At 37.2% G+C, this 12702-nt stretch overlaps 1 pseudogene; it reads right to left on the reverse strand.

Annotated features, from left to right (window-relative positions):
- Window positions 1–12702, reverse strand: part of LOC127658842 (xin actin-binding repeat-containing protein 2-like) — a 163241-nt pseudogene that overhangs the window by 12644 nt on the left and 137895 nt on the right.

A 12702-nucleotide genomic window follows, 5' to 3' on the forward strand; every position in this document is an offset into this window, starting at 1 on the left:
TTTACATTTACATTTATGCATTTTGCAGACGCTTTTATCCAAAGCGACTTACAGTGCACTTATTACAGGGACAATCCCCCCGGAGCAACCTGGAGTTAAGTGCCTTGCTCAAGGACACAATGGTGGCAGCTGTGGGGATCGAACCAGCAACCTCCTGATTAACAGTTATGTGCTTTAGCCCACTACACCACCACCACTGCCTCCTTTAATGTCTTTGACAGTTTTTATATACATTTTGGCATCCTCTGCAATGTTATTCAGGGGTAGGGTTTCTAACTGCCACCTCGCTGAGCTGACGTCACCTTTGCGGACATCTACCACTGTAACTAAAAGCCTTTAAAAGGTAGACCTCATCTGTGTCTCTAATTGAGTCCAGAGGCTTAGTTTCGAACAGCCAGTGTGTTCCCATCACATCACCTCTTTTTTATTTCCTCTTTTGTTAGAGTGGTCATTTCATGATTATAGCCTTCTATGTCCTGGATGGTGTAGAGAGGCTGAGTCTCAAACATCAAGGCATAGCTTTTCACATCTCCTTTCTCCTCCTCGTCCTGGTTGACTTTCTGGAGTTTTTTTCATTTTGGGCTTGTCTTGAATCTTATCTAATGACTAGGTCTCAAAAATGAATCTGCCTTTATCTACATTGCCTCCCTGAATATCTTGTACGGTGCGGGTTGCTTTCAGCTCCCCAGGGGTCTCAGAGATTGCATCTATGGGCTGGTTTTCAAATAGCCATTTGTAGTTTTCAACCTTTCCTTTCTGAATAGCCTCAGCTTGAGCACTCCTCAGTTGTCTCATGAAATCCACCGAGGTTGGGCTCATCACGTCTGAAGACTGGTTCTCAAATATGTATTTCATCTGAGACACTCTCAGTCTCAGTCACTCTCTTGAAGGCTCCCCCATCTTCGCCAGTAATATTCTCCAAGTTTTCAGTCTCAAACAGGAAGCGTGTCATGCGTACATCTTTTCCTTGAATGTCATCTTGTTTCACAGTATGAGTTTTTAACACCATTTGAATGATCCTGTATGGCATCAAGAGTTTGAGTTTCAAAAAACCAAGTGCATGTCTTCACATCACCATTTCCCCACAAGCTTTTTTGTTCTCAATCTCTTCCTTTTCATAAAACGTATCCATTGGTTTTGTCTCAAAAAGCCACTTACAAGTTTTAAAATCACCTTTCACTATCTCTGTTGTTTCCCTAATAAAAACACACCTCCTCTTCGATATTGCTAAAGTACTTAATAGCATCAAACGACTGGGTTTCAAAAAGCCATTTTGCTGTCTTAACATCCCTCTTGTTTCGACCTCTTGTTGAGTTATGCCCCTGATCATTTGGAATTTGGTGACACTCTTATCAAATAGGTCAATAGGGCAGGTTTCAAACATCCATAGGCAGCTTCTGAAATCTACTTTGACGATTTCTACTCGTCGTATGGTTCTGACCTCGTGATAATGCCCTGAGCTGTCTTGCATGGCGTACAAAACCATGGACTCAGATTTTTATTTGATTGCACAGGTAGAGTTATGACACCCTCAAATTGAATCTTCTGACTTTCATCACATTGGCTTAATTCGTATGTACCAAAGATTTGCTTGTAAATGATAACATCTACATTTGCAATATCCTCCACATTCACCATTCTTGTTATTTCCTTTTCTTCCTCTCTGATCTGCTCTAAAGGCTGGCTCTCAAATACCCACTTCTGGTATCTAACGTCACCCCTCTCCTCAGATGTCACCATTCGTATGAGTTTCCCCACCTCTGCAAGCTCCTTCATTTCATCTTTTGGAGCAGTTTCAAAAAAGTGCCTGTCTGATTGAACGTCACCTCTGATAATTTATTTTGCATCTACTGGTCTGGCATTTGAATCATCCTTTAATGTGTCCATTGGCTGCGTCTCAAACACCCAACAATTTCTGCAGACATCACCCCTGTAACTTCTATCTATTTTTCGATTGTTTTTGTAAACTCTCTCTTTTCTTTTCTAATGTCTTCCAACCATCCTACCTCTTCTTACTCATCTTTGATGTTCTCCAACGGCTTATTCTCAAACAGCCATTTCTGGTGTCTAACATCACCTTTTACATCGTCAAATGCAACCTTTTTATTTAACTCTCTCACCTCTGGCAGTTCTTTTAGTTAGTCTGGTGAAGAACTTTCAAAAAAAGAGTCTAACAAAGTGAACACTGCCTCCTGTAATCTGTTCTGTGGTGACAGGCCTGGAGTTGGAATCATCTTTCAGCATGTCCATCGGCTGAGTCTCAAACACCATGCAGTATTTGCATACATCTGCCCCAAGAACCTCTTCTTTCTGCTGCTTTTGCAGTCTGTCCCAGTGTGCGTTTATGGAGTCAAGCCTCTTTGCCGCAAACAGCCATCTTCCCCTTTTCACATCACCTAGTTGGTTGTCCTCCATGGAAATGTTGGAGATGAGTCGAATGTGAGAAATATCCTCTTCAAACTCATCCAAAGGATGGGTCTTGAAAAGCCATCTTGATGTTTTGATGTCACCTTTTTCCGTTTCCTCTCTACGGACAGATGTAATAAGAACCATCACACCCGAGTGCTCCCTCATTACACACATGCATTGAGTCTCAAACATCCAGATGACCTTCTTCACATCTGATTTGATCTCCTCCAGCACAGACTTTAGACTTAGAAGTTGTTTCTCATCCATAGTTTCTGTGTCGCCAAGCGAGTCCATTTCCTGGTTTTTAGGTTTTCATGTACCTCACAGACTTCACATCCCCCTTCACAATTATTAAATTGTTGGGTTTAGCTGAATCACGATCCAACCCCAGCGCATCAGTGGGGTGTGTATTGAACATCAAAACGGTGTTCTTCACGTCACCCCCAGCGATAATTTCCTGTTGAAGCGTTAATCTTCTTGCCATCCTCTTCATAATCTGAAGAGTCATCCTTAATGCAGTCCAAAGGTTTGTTCTCAAACATCCAGCGCATGGACTGCACCTCACCTCTCAGAATCTCATCCCACTCCAGGTATTCACGTTCCGGTCTTCCATTTGAAATGCTGCCAGTGTGTTCCAACAGGTAGGCCTATGCTGTCTCCTGAACATCCCTACAGCTTTGATTTCCGCATCCATCTCGATGTTATAGAAATCTCTTTCCAAGTCTTTCCTGACATCCGGGTGAATGTGTTTGCAGAGTCGTTTTAGCTTTAACAGTACTCTTTGTCTATAGTATTGCTCTCTGTTCATTGTGTGCTTCTCTGGGTGAAGTGGGGGTTTGGGGGCGTCCTCTGCTTCGTTTGAGGGTTCCCCCAGTAAGTCATTTGGGGTTGGTGGCAGATATTCCAGATCATCATCTTCATCATCATCAATAGCAGACAAAGGTCTTGATTCACACTCCCCCATTTTATCTGTATCAACACTGTTCAACATTCTTATCTCGCTTTTCACAGCTTGATGGGATATATTCGCATCTGATGTCATTTGTGACTGGCTGATGTCACGTTCAATCTTTTTTTAAGGGAGAGAGCATTGAAAAGAATAATTCAGTGGATCTCACTGAAATTATATTTATCTCAACTGTATCAGCTTTGAAAGGTACTTAAAGGAATATTTCACCCAAAATCATTATTTTCTGAACTTAATGACCTTCCAAATTGTTACATGTTTTTTTCTTCTTCTGTGTAACACAAAAGGACAATTTTAAAGAATTTTCACACACAGTATTTCTTCAGTAGTTCGTGGTAATTTCTATCAAGCCCCAAAAAGGACAAAAATGCACTATCAAGCACCATAAAAGTCTTCTGTTTTTATACAAGCTTAGAGCTTGACAGATGTGGTCACTACGAATTGCCGATGTATGTAAAAGAGCTGCGTGAAAATTCTTCAAACTTCTCCTTTTTTCTCCATTAAAAAAATTAACAGTTTATGGGTTTGGAGCCAAACGAGGGTGAGTAAATAATTGCATTATTTACATTTTTGGGTGAACTATTTATTACATTTCTTGATAACATTTTACAAATAAGTTTGTGTTTATTTACATTAATTAGCAACATTAGATAACATGAACTAACAGTGAGCTATTCTTTTAAAAGTTGTATATATTAACATTAGTACAAACTGTATATTATGAACTAACAGTAAACAACTGTATTTTTATACTATAATATAATGTTCATTGTTTACTAATGTTAACTAAAACAACTTTACAATGTATCTAATGTTCAAAGACATCCTATAACCTAAAGCCTCTATTCAAATGACTTTTGAAAGTGCATTATGTGGATTTACATTAGCAGAACATACCACAACATATTTGGCTCTGAAAACAGACTCTCAAGTGTTATGAAGCTCACTAAAATGAAGTGTTGTTCATAGGGATGTACCAAAGCTGAACACTCTATTTAGAAAGGCATGAATAATGACTTCAAAACAAATAACAGATTCATCCGAATAATATAAAAAATATAAATTCGACTGATAATCCAAGAAACACACAGCACAAATAACATTGAAAAATGAACATATTCTAAATTACACCGAATTTATGAATCTGTGCAGCCAATATTTCTAAAGTGTAAACCTTATGAATAAAAATGCACACGTTGTGATTTCAGATAGGATGAGCGTGGTCTTAACTCTGTTTGCGGTCTCTGAAAATTGTGGGAAACATAGGGGAAAGCAAGGCAAGTAGAGCCTTTTATGTATTGAGTCCTATTAAAGCATAATGCATTTATATGCCAGAGTAGATATGCAGGCTAAACAGGACTTACCTTAATTTTCTTGCTTGGGGATGCAATCCTCTATAGTCTTTTCAAAATGCTGTGCTAGTTCTTTAGTTGAGAGTCTTGGATAGTACTCTTCCTCCTCTGAAAGCAAATAAAAAAAGACAAGATGAGTTGTTTTTAACATTTAAGGGACAGTTCACCCACAAATATTGTCATCATTTACTTACCCTCATGTTGTTCCAAACCCTTTTGACTTTCACTCTTCTATGGATTGCAACAGGAGACGTTCGGCAGAATGTTCAGTCTGGAAAAAGATGCAATGAAAGTGAATGTTGACTAAGACTAACATACTGCCTAACATCTTTGTGTTCCACGGAAGAGAGAAAGTCATACGGGTTGGAACAACATGAGGGTGTGTAAACAATGACAGAATTTTCATTTTCGGGTGAACTGTCCTTTTAAGGTTAAAAACAACTCGTCTTGTCTATCTTTATAAAATCTACTGTAAATCAAAGGGTGCTGCTGTGGCTCATTTTAATCAGGTTAATTACATATTGCTAATTAATTAATAAAATAAATTGCTCATAATTTATTGATCATCCTAATTCTTCTTTTTTTATCCTAAAAACATTTTCATGTTTTTTTTTTTTACATAAAAAAATCATTCTAACTCTCATCTACATTTGGTAAGTCTCTGAGACTTTTTTTTGTAATAAAGAATGGAATTCTTCCTTTTCAAAATGGTACAAAACAATCCTAATTGACTGCAACGTTCACAGAATGCATTCTTTATTGTTTCTAAATGTGCTAATTTATAAAGTTAAGTTTTATATGATTTGTTGTATTAAATTGACATTAAATTGACAACCATAATTACCATCTACTGCATATACCAGCAGGTTTGGGAGGGTTACTTTTGAAACGTATTCCACTAAAGATTACAGATTACATGCTGTAAAATGTAATTTGTTACGTATTCCATTAGATTACTCAAGGTCAGTAACGTAATCTAAATACTTTGGATTACTTCTTCAGCACTGGTAGATTTTTTCACTTGTTTTGACTATAAAAACTGTAAGACAAAATACACATGTTAAAAATACATTCTCTGAAAAACCCAAATATCTTATGCAGTGTTGTTTCTAAAACAAAATCAATCAAACTGATCTTGCTTTAAGGATTTTTAGATATGTTTACAGGACAACAATACAAAATTATTATCAAGAATATGATTTTTGCTCTAATATCAAAGAAATTATGATCTAAAGTGAATTTTCTTGATAAATAAATATTATCGTGTCTGGTAACATGTGCATGTAAAATGGCTAGAAATAGCATTTTAGCTTAGCGTAAAGCTGACAATTTATTAGGTTTATTTCTATTTCTTCTGCTCCAAACGTACTTCAAACGTCATTCTCTGTCTGCTCGTATGAATGTAACACATCATAAGAAAGTGTTTCACTGCTGTTCAAATGCACTTTGGATCACATCATTTATATGTATAAATATTTTCCAACTGAAAGCATTAAATATTAAATTAAACAAATGACAATAAAATGCAAAGTAATCAGGTATTCAGTATTCAAAATAAGTTTTGAATATAACTGTATTCTAATGAGCAATGATTTAAATTGTAACTGTTGTGGAAGACAGTTACTTATATTTTGTATTTTAAATATGTAATCCCGTTACATGTATTCCGTTACTCCCCAACCCTGGTCACTGGTAAACTGACCAGTTTCATTGTGATTTTTCATAACTGGAAATAACCTCCCGTTCATCATGTGCAGTCTGTAATATAGCAGAATAAGAACAATCATTTTCTTTTAGAAACATTTGCAAAAAAAAATATTGTTCAACAGTAGTACCCAATTAAATATTTCTTACATTTATTTGTATTAATGCATTTGGCAGATGCTTTTAACAAATATGAGTTATGACCTACACAACAAGCTAACTGGGATTTTGACCTGCGTTGGCACGATTCTACTCTACCAGCTGAGCAGCAGTAACTCAGTAACTCAGAAACCTTTTTCTTTTCATCTAATGACAGACAATAATAAGAATAATAGTGCATTGTGCTTCGTACTGTACTTAACTGTTAGATACTTTAACATTACTTGAATCTTTATTGCCCAATGCATTGAACTCACCAGCAAACGACAGCCTCAAAGTTCAAACAATTTCAGCTTTTATCCCGTTTGCAGCTGACATTTCAAAGTGCAGCATTGATAACCAGACAATTTGTCTGTCTTTGCAATGATCAACATTGCACCAACCAAGGCCCAACTTTGCACCAACGTTTTTGATTTTCACATGATTTTAAACAACCTCATTTTAAAAAGAATATTTGAATATCTCCATTTCTTTTTATTGCTTTTTAGGCACAGTGGCTAAGTGAACTCAGTCAACAAGAGCATCCCGTGACATATTTCTTTCTGTGATGTATCAAAGCAATCAGCAGGACTTTCTAACGTTCAAAAGCTCAAATATATGTTTTTACACTGTTTACTTCCAGATTTTTTTGTCTTTTCTTTTTTCTTTCTTTTATTGTTTACCCAACACTCTCACCCTTCCACTGCGCTTTTCATGTGGATGTCAAATCGGCTCATGACGCTTGTGTTGAAGCCCATCTTCAAAGTTAGATTTTTACGATTATAGAAAATTGATCAGTTGCAGTGCCATTTCACTCCTGACAGAGCATAAACCACTTCAGCACAGTTTATTGGGTGACACAGAGCTGTAAATTAAGAGCTGTGTGCTGTGCCAGCAAGGCTCCTGTTGGCAAGTGCAGATACAGTACTGTTAGCTTCAGACTTTTGTAATCTTGTGAAAGCGAGAGTTATTAGTAGAAGGGCTGTGGGCTTTGGATTGATGTTGGATACTGTTTAATTAATTCAATGTATTAAATGTCACAGTAAAATAATGAATTGATAAATTATGCTTTTTTTGATGCAAGTTGTTTGAATTTTTAAATTATACTTTCCCTTTAAGTCAAACGCTGATGATCAACTATGATTCTGTGGCAGGGCTGAGGGCGGGGCCGGGTCGTGATCATACACACCCGGTCCCTCTTGGAGGCTTGACCCCGCCCTCCGCCCTGCCACATTTTCATATTTTCTAGTTTTATAGATAGCAAATAACTTCTCAATCGTGTCGCCATAATTGAGATATTCACTGTTTTTGAAATATATATTTGAAATAGCTTCATTGTAGTTATGTAGCTAATTTCTTTAGCGTAGCTAAATGCGTAGCTTAAATTTTACATTTTGAGTAGTTTGTCATTTGACAAAATACAGTTTTAAAGTAGCTTCCCCAACACTAATGCAGTCATATAGCTGCCAGCTTATGACAAATATTAAGAGTGTTTATGAAAATTGCTTTTGATTATGAAATGTTAATGCTACAATTAAATGAAATTGTAATACACAGCTCTGTTTATTTGCACACACTGTCTGCACTGGTTTAGCACCCGATTCACTAAAGGAATTACGTTGATCAGGCAACAATGCAAATGCATCCACAACGTAATTTGCACTGCACAATTCTGATCACCTATATGTCTATACCAGACATCTGTGATCTGACACACTCTGCATCACTCCACTATGATCCAGACACCTGAATCATCTCTTCACCAAATGTCACATGACTACACTGTGCATCTGGATACGTGTGTGTGTGTGTGCGTGTGTCTGTGTATACTGTATATACAGGATAATCTACAGTATATCTACACCAATCAGCCACAACATTAAAACCACCTGCCTAATATTGTGTCGATCCCCCTCGTGCCACCAAAACAGTGCCAACCCACATTTAATAAAAGCATTCTGACATGATATCTTTCTCATCACAATTGTACAGAGTGGTTATCTGAGTTATCGTAGACTTTGTCAGTTTGAATCAGTCTGGCCATTATCTGTTGACCTCTTCATCAGCAATGCATTTCCGTCCACAGAACTGCCGCTCACTGGATGTTTTTTGTTTTTGGCATCATTTAGAGTAAATTCTAAGAGACTGTTGAGTGTGAAAATCCCAGGAAATCAGCAAGTACAGAAATACTCAAACCAGCCCGTGTGGCACCAACAACTACTTTGAAGTTTTGACTGACATTGGGGAGGTTCAAGATTTAATTGCCTGAGGTCAGACCTCCCCAAACCGTCTTAATTTGCACTCTAGTTGCACCAGTGGGTCAGATTCTAACAAGCATCCATTACAGCCAACTATTCTGACACTGGATTGCCTCAACACATGATTGCACCTGTCATACTCTCTGCTCTGTTGACCGACAGGTAGAACAACACTGCATGTGACATGTAGACAGAATGACACAAGTAAGTTCAGCTTGGACAGATGGACAGAACTGCAGTACATCTCATAGATGGAATCTTAGGCCACATTCACATTGTAAAGCTTTGGGAGTGAGAGCCACCACTAAATGCATGAGTGAATCCCTTTCATCTATTGTGTGTGTGTGTGTGTGTGTGTGTGTGTGTGTGTGTGTGTGTGTGTGTGTGTGTGTGTGTGTGTGTGTGTGTGTGTGTGTGTGTGTGTGTGTGTGTGTGTGTGATGTGTGAATGTGTGATGTGTGTGATGTGTGTGTGTGTGATGTGTGTGTGTGTGTGTCCGCATGAGGTAAAGCAGCTTATGAACCTCATGACTAAATTATGATTTCTGAACATGGCTAACACGCAGTGACGTTTATCTGTGACTGGTTCAGGCCTCCTTAGGTTGACTCAGCCTATAATGAGTACCTGGTGCAGTGTAAAACATCGTCACTGTGGATGACAAAGGCGTCCGCATGAAACATGGCCAACCACACCCTGTGTGTGCTGTGCTGTGCCTTCAGTGTGTGCTGCTAGTAGCACTGTGCCCCTACAGTCTGTTCAGGCTAAATGGGGGATCTTTGTATCTTTGTTGTGTGTTAACTTGGCCCATCCAGTCACAGTGAGGTAATCAAGAGGAATAGTATAGATACTGTTATTCCTAAACACTAGAAGAACTAAAAATAAGTGTATAATGTGGGAAAGTTTGTTAAACTTTGTGTTGTTTGTGTCTGTTTGTCGCAACTGCCACTCTTACGGGTATAAAGATCCTGATGAATCCAAAGCTACAAATGAGCAGCTTTTACAACATCCCTAATCATCTCGGTTTGATCTTAATAGTTTGTGCATTACATCAGCACAGATCTGTCACAATGTAACACAGCTTGGCATAGAGGTTATTATTGAAGGATGAAGCAGTTAAAATTTATACAGTATCTGACCCAATATACAGTCGTATATACATATACACACAGTATCTTAAACTCGTAGCGTGCTGTATCTCATTTCACAAGCGAAGCAAGAATTTACATAGTGTAACTGTAAGGGTCAATGAGAGGTGAAAAACGATAAAAAGGGTCAAGAGATAAGTGTCAAAGTACTTTGAGGTAAGATAGCGGAGCCATCACTATACATTCTATAATGTACATACAGTTTGTCAATATTATATCAGGATTTCAATAATGTTCTTGTAATAAAGCTCAGTTTGATATGCATCCTTGTATGAAATCTGCTTTATTCAAACACAAACAAAACCCTCGAAGAAATCTACACATTATAATTTTCCAGTTGATGATTAGGATAAACCAGCATAGTTTAAAGTTAAACTGCACGTTTACTGATATTGCGTGTTGAATTGAATGATGAATTGCATTATACCAGATTTCATAATGTTACAATCACTATGATCCAACACAAACTAAATGCATAAGTGTGTTTCTCAGAATAGAGGCAGAAATTGATTGCTGGAATTTTGGGTTTTGTCATTACCACCACGTCCACGTCCCGTAATCACTATCAAAAGCTGTGATGTGCCGTGATGACTGTGCTTGTGATGACATCTTTGCCATTTAAAAAAGAAAAAACTAGCCACATGGATGACTAGCAAGTCTGGATAGTTACATGTAAATTGCAGTAAATGAAATAGTCATCAAAATAATTTAGGTTAACAAGAATATAACTTGTTTTGGTTGTGTCACATAATAAGTGTACATGCCAATCGCTAAGAATAAAGAGTACATTTTCTTAACTTTCTGGTTATCAAAATGCCAGTCTTTTTTCTTGACAGACATGTGCTCCATTATGATCTCAAGTTAAACTGAATTTCTTGCCTTGTAAACTTAATGTTTAAAAAAACGTTATTTCAGTGCATTATTTAGAGTGTGTTGGTAATGACGGATACATTAATGGACAGGTATAAATGAAAGGAAATCAAGAACAACACTTACAATTTTGTTAATAATATGATAGCTTACATTACTTTGTTTAATTCAAATACACAAAAATATTGCTAAATGTTGTAAGAAATGTTTTATTTAAATACAGCATTATATTTGAAACTCAGGGTTGGAGACAGCACCAAAACATGCATTTTCTATCATATAAATACCTAAAAGAATTATCTTCAGGCACAATAAAAAAAAAAGTCTAGATCTGTCTTTGTCTAAACTGACCATGAACATTTGAAATAGTTGTGTGAAATATGTTTTTCCTAGAAATACATCTCAGGGACAGAAATATGCCTGTAAACTGAGAATCACCATAAACAAGCTTATTGATATTGACGGGGGCGGAATCAATACAAATCCATTAAAACAGCCCAAAAACACATAATTAAAACCAAAAGTGATTAGAAACAGACCCAAAACACTTATTTTAGTGGATTTGGTCCAGAAGTATTTTCCCCATTGATTTAAAAACATACTTCAATAAAAACTTCTAAACCTTGAACCATGCCATCCAGATCTGAGATCAGTCACAACATTACGACCTTTGATTCTAAGCAAAAAACAAAAGTGTTTGAAAATGTAAAAAAAATATGGAGGTATTTAATGTCTTTATTAAGGTAATTAAATCAGCAATAAAATATTAAAACTGATGACTAAAAGTGATTGTCTTTAAGTAGATGTTAGAAGTGTATAACAAAAATATATAGAGAAACTATATATATATATATACTATATATATTGATATATAGAGTCAATACAAACATATTTTCAGTTGAAGACTTTCATTTTAAGTTTTTTTTTTACGTTATTGTTTTTCATAGTATGAGGTACTAGAGAGCATTTTTGAAACTCTAAAATTATTGGTGGAGGAAAACGGCACTCCAATGTGGATGAGAGGTGTAAACGTATTATCTTATGGATGTGTCCTAATTTAATTACGTCTCTAGTAGAGCTTGGAAATGTAACAAATTAATTTCTGTGATTAAAATAATTTTTTTAACATGTAAAAAATGTATGCAATTAATGCAGTATCCTTTTTTTACTTCATGAAACTTCACGCGATAGTAGAAGGGTGCCCCGAGTTGTTCCTGGCAGGAACAATCCCAGGCACTTTTGTACAATGGGTGTAACTACACCAATGTTTTTTCCCACTTTCTGTGGCTAACACTGGCATATATACATTTTCAGGAGGTAGTCACTTGACTCAACTGCACATCCTCGCACAAAAACTTGCGTAGAGTTGATTGTGTAGAGCAGTGCACGCTTATTCATTGGGCGTGTAACCTGTCCTCCACTACCCGCTTTGAGCAGGATTTGAACCGGTGTCAGCCGGCATGCGAGGCGGTCACACTACCGAGGAGGCTAAAAGCCACAGCGTCTAGCGTCAGTCGCTAGTGTGCCTCTTGTGTACAGGGGAGTGAGGTTTGCATGCTTTGCACATCTATCACGTACCAGCTGGCTCCCGTTACACATGTAATACATATCCCAGGTATTATAAAGTTGGGAGCGCATTTACTGTATGGAAAATGAAAACATGATACAGGTAAGCTGCTGTATCACTTCACATCGAGCGAAAACGTTCTCTGAGCTTTCAAAAGCAAAACCACTCAAGAGAGACACAACCTGTGCGTGATAGAGACTGAGAAAGACCTGATCGTTCAGCAAGCTGCAGACAGGTACAGTATACTTGCCAGAAAATAATAGTTTTGAGATTTTAAACTTGAGTATTCAAT

The sequence above is a fragment of the Xyrauchen texanus genome, chromosome 18 (genome assembly GCF_025860055.1).
Source record: "Xyrauchen texanus isolate HMW12.3.18 chromosome 18, RBS_HiC_50CHRs, whole genome shotgun sequence".
NCBI lineage: Eukaryota > Metazoa > Chordata > Actinopteri > Cypriniformes > Catostomidae > Xyrauchen > Xyrauchen texanus.